Below are 7,644 nucleotides of genomic sequence, written 5' to 3'. Positions count from 1 at the left end.
ATTTACATAACTGTTCCAAATTTCAAGTCAATCTGATTACTAGAAGTTGGTCAAATTTAGCTTGCAAGATTTTATTACAGCCAGACAGACAACGGGACAGGTGTAACTAAATAAAAGCTTGTAACATAAGCTACATTGGACGTGATCAAATTCACATCTCACAATCTCTCCATCGTGTCGACGCTTACGCACTGTTATAGTTAGTCTGAAACTTCGAAAGCTTCCCGGTGATACCGATACGTCAGTAATGGGAGCGACTACTACTAGGAGAGGAGTACACAGCGGCCTGGAGGCTTTTAGTAACGCGACACCTCGCGGGGGGAGGCGAAAGCCACCGGGGAGTTGCCTGATTCACTTCACGAGACACATACCATAATTATATAATTTTTGTACGGAAGGACAAAAGATAAGACAACACAGTAAGGTTAACTAAAATACCAGTATTAAAGTTAAATAAATAGGTTAAAGGTAACAGTAATGTTACGAGAAAATCTAACGCCAGAAACCGTCAAGTGCGTGTTGGGCCCCGCGCTGTGCGCTGTGCAGGGGTTCCGTTCTATGATGCGGCAATTATTCAATATTTTTCGCCGAATATTACTCGTTAGCTCATAAAGGCTAGTCACTCATTTACCACACTTATAAAGTTTCAGATTTTACCAGCCAATCGTTCTTTGCTTGTAGTGGAGGCTTAGTATTTTGCAGACGGATCCCTAAATCAAAAAATTATCTTAGAAAATCAATAATGTTTTCAAAAAACCTATCCAATAATATCCCACACTCTTGGTTAAGACGGGACTTTTTTTAATCTCCACATTACGTGTAGTAAATTATATGGGAGGTAAACAAAACCTGGACGGACGGCAGGGCGAAATTATATTTGTAATTAAGCTCAAGCTCATTGTAAGCAAACGGTGATTCTAAAAGTGGGCAATAAATTGTTCCCTCGATCTTCGTATGGGTGATCGTAAATCATCTAATTTGCATAAAATGTACATGCTCGTTTCTTTATTTATTAGGGTTGCGCACATTGAAAGGAATAACGGAACCCTTATAGGAGTACTGTGTTGTCCGTATCTCTGATATTCGTGTGACAAAACCTTTTTTTCAGGAACGCGTGGTGGTACCTACTATGCTGAAGTGAAATATTCAGGTCTGGTACCTCTTGAGACAGTGAGAAAATTAAACTTTAAATCAACGCAATCAAACGACACATGCGTAATACATATTAGTAGAATCCGGTTATAGCGACGGCCAAGGGACCGGTGCTATTACGTCGTACTAACCGGACACCGTACTAAACGAACGGGTGTACTTTCAGGGTGGCGCATGTTAAAACCAAGCATATGCCTATACTTACGTCGCTAAAAACAGTTGGTTGTTAAATGCGAAGTCGTACTAAACGGACTACACTGTATATTATAGTTTGATGTGTAAGAGGAGGTGGGTGGGTTCTGCATTGTAACATATGTGGCGCATATACGTAGCTGTGGTGCACGGTTTTAGCGGAGAACCAAGTTAATAGTAGTGTAATTTGTAATAATGTACAGTGATTCAGGCAAGATAAGAGGAAAGACAACGTGTTTAAAACAAGCAAGAATTTGCTTTACCGACCTACAAGAGATCAATATCAATAATACGAATCGTACCTATGTAGGTCGATACACGAACAAGTTTCTTGTTCAAACGATACATTTATATTCTAATAGCACAATAACTCACGGCAGATAAGAGCCGAGCGGTCTTTATTGGCTATGTTTGCGGGAGCACCACACAGCGACCGCGTCGTTGGGACACACTGGCAGTATTAATCCCTACTACAGTGACATGATTTAGTAGATTAACGCAAATCTATTTTGTATCATCATCATCTTAGCCTATATTCATCCCACTGCATTGTACAGGCCGCCTCTCAGATGTGAGGGCTTGGGCTACAGATTTCAGGTTCTACAGATTCAGTAGCATTTTACTTTATATCTCGGGAAAGTTCCCGCGGCAGACAGACGTTTTTTAATTGTAATAGATAGATGCAGAATACAGACCTGTAGCCTTTACCGGTAGCTATCGTTACCTTGCAACCCAGTGCTGGAACAATATGCCCCCACCGATCAGACGTTTAACATCAAAAAATACTTTTATAAAACACATTAAGTTCAGTCTCTTGCAGAAGCAAAGCGGTTGCTCGGTACTTGATTTTAATTGTAATTTTAAAATCTAGGGTAGGGTGAAGGAAAGAAGGGTGGCTGCATGTTTTTTTGATGCTGCTTTATTTATTGTTTTTTTAAGGTTCCGGAGCTAAAATGGCAAAAACGGAACCCTTATAGTTTCGCCATGTCTCTGTCTGTCTGTCTATCTGTCTGTCTGTCCGTCCGTCCGCGACTTTGATCAGGGACTATCAATGCTAGAAAGCTGTAATTTTGCATGGATATATATGTAAACTATGCCGACAAAATGTGTAATAAAAAACTAAAAAAAATTTTTTTTGGGGTACCTCGAGTAAATAGCAGCCTAAGGTATAAAATATACCTAAACTTGGAAGATTCCGTATAAAATACGAAATCCTTAGAAAAATATTACTTAATTTTTTCGTAATGGCTACGGAACCCTATTTTGGGCGTGTCCGACACGCTCTTGGCTGGTTTTTTTTTCTCTTTTCATTTGCATCTTGTAAACCGTTAAATTAAAAATACATTTTCGTTGTTGGTAGGCAGGTACAAAACTGGTATATTGATAAATGTATTCATTTTGCTTGGCACTGTATGTTTCGTTTGGTTTTATGTTGTACATTTATCCATACTAATATTATAAATGCGAAAGTGTGTTTGTATGTTTGTGTGTTTGTCCGTCTTTCACGCCGTAACGGAGCGACGGATCGACGTGGTTTTTGGCATAGAGATAGTTTATGGGCCTGAGAGTGACATAGGCTACTTTTTATCCCGGAAAAATGCGCAGTTCCCGAGGGAACAGCGGGCGATAACCGAATACAACGCGGGCGGAGCCGCTGGCAAAAGCTAGTATTTTAATAAGGTGATAAATATTTGTTCTTGGTCCTCTGGGTTGAGGCAGAATATCAGTGTTTTGCTCCTATGAGCAATGTTGACCACTGAGCCATGGCCCTTTTGCACTACCGCAGCGCACACAAACAATTGAAAATTGTTTACTTTTAAGTTAGGACTGTTCTTTTTTTTATATTCTGTAATTTTGATTGTGTGTGTTTGCAGTAACAAATAAACGTTTTATCTATCTATCTTTCTACGCAACCGGTTAGACGCAGGTTACAAATAAAGCCCTCGTACAGTATTTAGTGTTAATAAAAGCACTTATTGTGTAACGCGTGAAAGCGATCATTTCTGAGAAACCCTCGGCTGAGTGCCCTCGAGGAGGAAACGCCCGCAGGGGGCGGGGGGTAGCGGGGGGGGGCTCCAACTGGAGCTGATAACGGGCTGCGGCGGGGGACGACCGACGGAACACGCCGGCACCGGGGCGGAACACATCTTACTTGCTTATTTGGCTTATTATCGACGATCACCTTCGGCATCAGATTATAATAACAGCCATTTTTTTCCGCCTCTTGCGGTGGAAATAAACAAAAGCAACATGTTAACTTATAAATGTCGTCGTACACATTGTCATGGGTAGAGGGGGGGGGGGGCGACGAACGTCTATGGGACAATGCGCGTAATAAACGGAGGGCTTCAGCAAAAACGTCCCGCGCGCTAAGCAGCACTCGCTCGGGGCCGGTTAACTGAAAAAATCCCTCTTTCAAATATTGGGCGAGGGGGAGGGGGGAGGGCAACATATTTGTATCGCCCCGAAGGCTGCTCGGCAATACAATTCAATTCTTATACTCGTACTAGCGGAAGCGAGGGCGTAAGTGGTACTCATGACTTTTGTGCTAATATTGAAATGCAAATTAAATATTGAAATTCATTTCCACCGTAAAATGGATTAACTTCATTCATATTTTCTAGCCCAAATATAGAATTTAATCTTCTTTGAATCAATTTAGTTATTTATATTTAGAATAACAACAGCCATAAATGTAATACAAGGAACATACAATATGGTTACATCATAAAAGGCCAATTCTATGTCATCATAGTGGAAATGTTCACACCAGACACGCCAGCTCATTAATTATCTGTAAAGTATTAATAAAATGGAACCTTTTATTATTATTATAACTATCTGTTTCCTGCAAGAGTACCTAATGTCAGAAAGACTAAAAGCTTGATCAATAAAGCTGGTCCGAGACGATAATCAAAAGTACATATCAAAATGGTTGATCCGCCTGTGCTGTCTTACTATTATTACATATAAGTTTGAAAATTTGGGAGTACCTACCATATGTAGTGTGGTAGTACCATGTGGACGAATTTGGATGAAATTTCGCATGAAGATCTCTCATGAGAGATTTATGTCATTGTGGGAACGGGATGGACGCGTATAAAATGTCTAAACCTCAACCGCCAAGTCTACAGACCTAAAGTTTTCTATTCTACATGCAACATAAGGAAAGACCCTGATGTAGTAAATTTTGGAAGTTGTGATGACAATTTAGTAAAACCTCGGAATTTTAATTGAACTGCCTGGCCAAGTTTAGGAGACAAAGCCGCGGGAAAAGCTAACTATACAAAATGTTCCCTCTGGCGTTTTTCGTCATTGTGTTAGTACGACTGAACGCCTCTGTAAAGGTTTTTCGTCAGTATTTCTGACTCAACCTCTACCTTGAACATTAATAAATGTAAGGAACCAATTTTGCTAACCGCAACTAAAAAGTCCCGAATAATATTTGTAGTGGTGTCCAGTCATATTAACCGATACTACCTAACCCGCTGACATATTCTGGAAGAATTCGAAGACACCTTATAGGTTTAGACCAGCTTATTATTGAGAAACCTGTCCCGAAGCTACAGGGAGTGACGGCTACGTACGGCGTGGCGCGGGGACCGTATAAAACACTCTTTCCTGTTTAATTCTATTTTGTTTGTCCCCCCCCCCCCCCCGGCCGTGGAAGACACTCGGGATCCCATTTCGCTGATTGGGCGGCGGGTATTTATTGTGAAACTTCAGGCGCCGACTTATTCAGATATTTGTGCACGGTCCGCTGTGGCTGTGGCTGGTCTTAATGCAGGTGGCAGTACGTCTCATGCCATATCTATACTAATACTAATATACTAATCCATACTTAATATTATAAATGCGAAAGTGTGTTTGTATGTATGTGTGTTTGTCAGTCTTTCACGCCGTAACGGAGCGACGGATTTTTGGCATAGAGATAGTTTATGGGCCGAGAGTGACATAGGCTAGGTACTTTTTATCCCGGAAAAATGCACAGTTTCCGAGGGAACAGCGCGTGATAACCGAATACCACGCGGGCGGAGCCGCGGGCAAAAGCTAGTATTATAAATGCGAAAGTGTGTGTGTTTGTATGTTTGTCCGTCTTTCACGTCGAAACGGAGCGACGAATCGACGTGATTGTTGGCATAGAGATAGTTTATGGGCCAGAGAGTGACATAGGCTATTTTTTATCCCGGAAAATCTCTTAAGTATGGACGCTCACTTTGGGCACACCGTATCACTATATCATCGTCGCGTAAAAAAAATGCGTCCATACTAACCGTAGCGCTTAAGCGTATCGTATCATAACACCGTATCATTAAGTGTGGACGCTATCCGTATCCTCTTTGATGATCGGGGAAAAACCGTCTCGAGAGCGATCACGGCGTATCGCGTATCAAATCATAACTTCGTATCGTGATACAGTATCAAAACACATCCACACTTACCGATCTTGATACGCGTGTCAACATCGATCCCGAGCGATCAGATACGGCGCGCCGCATGATCCCGCTGTTTTTGCGTCCACACTAGCGATCTTGATACACGTCGGTGCAACGCGACGGAGATACGATACGACCAAATGATACAAATGTGGAGCCAGCTTATAGCGTCGCGGACTGGCGGCGCGCGCGCGTTCCGTCCGGGTCACCGCCGGCGCCGCGCACCTCGTTAAACGGTTCGCCGGGAACCAATTATTTTTCAATCAAATTAATCCACAACTTTTGTGAGCATAAAATATTTTTTGCGCATCGTACCTATATATATTTAACTCAATATCCAATCACTTTTGTCCTACAGAGTGACAACGTTTGCAATCCTCTGATGGGTATCTGTGGGCGTAGGGGCCTATAGTTACCATCCGACGGCCGCTTGCCCATTTGCAACCCTTTATCATGAAAAATCGGACAAGTGCGGGTTAAACTATCGAGGAGGGGGCTCCGAACTTTCCTAGACATTACGCAAATTCCCTATGTTACTATAAATACCATAGGTTCCAATATATCTTACACAAAAAAGATTTGGGCTCGTCCGGGATTTGAACCCGGGACCTCTCGCACCCTAAGCGAAAATCATACCCCTAGACCAACGAGCCGGTTGAACAAGTAATCGAATTACGCTAACACAATGCCGAGTGCGATATCGCGGCCTCTCACTCGTGTCGCTGGTGAAAGGAGACATGTAACCATACAACTTTAAATTCCGTGTTACTGATGCAATATTCAACTTTGTTACGTCTCACATAAGGTGTTTAACACTCGCGCGATTTGACATGGTCCCTATCTTCAATGTAATCAATATAGTAATAAAATCATCATAAAGGATTATTTCGGTAGACCAGCGGTGCCATAAATAACTAATGATAATAACTTCAAGGTGGTTCAAGCCGATAGATTGAATCAGGCCCGTGCTTATAGTTATAATATCTTAGGTGATAAAGATGGAGATAAAGCGACACTTTCCAAATGAACTGGGCAGCGTCAGACACGCAAAAATGCCCGCGAAGAAGGTTTGCACAGGACCGTCTAGCGAAGAACTAAGGTGCTATATTCTAGTAGTATTCAACTTTGATCTTTAAAACAAAATTCTTAGCAAAGTGTGAAGAAAATAGGTGGAAGCGGTGCGCGCTTGGACCGGTGACCATGACTGATGATACGCAGGTCTAACCTAACTACCTATATAGTGGCCTGACTCCCGCGTCCCGCCTCTAGGGCTGCGTCAAGTGCGAGTTGACGCGCGCTCGCAAACACTACATTCTGTAAACCGTTTCCATTTTCCCAATCCTTAATGGGCTTGCGGGAGACTACAGCCTGAGCCATCTCATTCTGTGAAGATCGCCGCCGCACGTAGGTATACGACGTAGATAGTTTATAGATTGTTGGTAGATGATTTAATTATCATTGACTACTCGATAAAAACGATATTTATCAGCGTCAACTGAAAAATAGTTTACAGAATGTCTGAAATGTCTTTGAACGTCGTCTGAAAACATTTTGTCAACAACAATTACTTATGTAAAACATTCTGAAAAACTTTTACAAGGATATTCCGTGGAACTTGGTCAACCATCTCCTAAATAATTCGAATTTCAATTTAGAATGAATGAACCTGTGAATTTTTCGATGGCATAAAAATGGGGGGAAATTTCACGCATACCGAGACGCGCGTCGCGCCGGTTCGCGCTGGACGCCGGGAACTTATACGTTACACAAGTACGCAACGAGATGAGCGGTCGCAGCTGCTGTACATATAACGGCACGCCGCTCGGCACTTGACTCATCCAGTTAGATTCTTTTAGAAACCCAT

At 42.2% G+C, this 7,644-nt stretch overlaps 1 non-coding gene across 1 annotated transcript; it reads right to left on the bottom strand.

The window, feature by feature from the left end:
• Window positions 1–6,361: 6,361 nt before the first annotated feature.
• TRNAP-AGG (transfer RNA proline (anticodon AGG)) lies at window positions 6,362–6,433 on the bottom strand. Its single transcript has one exon. It is a non-coding gene; the product is annotated as a tRNA-Pro (tRNA).
• Between the last annotated feature and the right edge of the window lie 1,211 nt (window positions 6,434–7,644).

The sequence above is a fragment of the Choristoneura fumiferana genome, chromosome 7 (assembly GCF_025370935.1).
Source record: "Choristoneura fumiferana chromosome 7, NRCan_CFum_1, whole genome shotgun sequence".
NCBI lineage: Eukaryota > Metazoa > Arthropoda > Insecta > Lepidoptera > Tortricidae > Choristoneura > Choristoneura fumiferana.
This window is presented reverse-complemented; position numbering and strand designations above follow the sequence as displayed.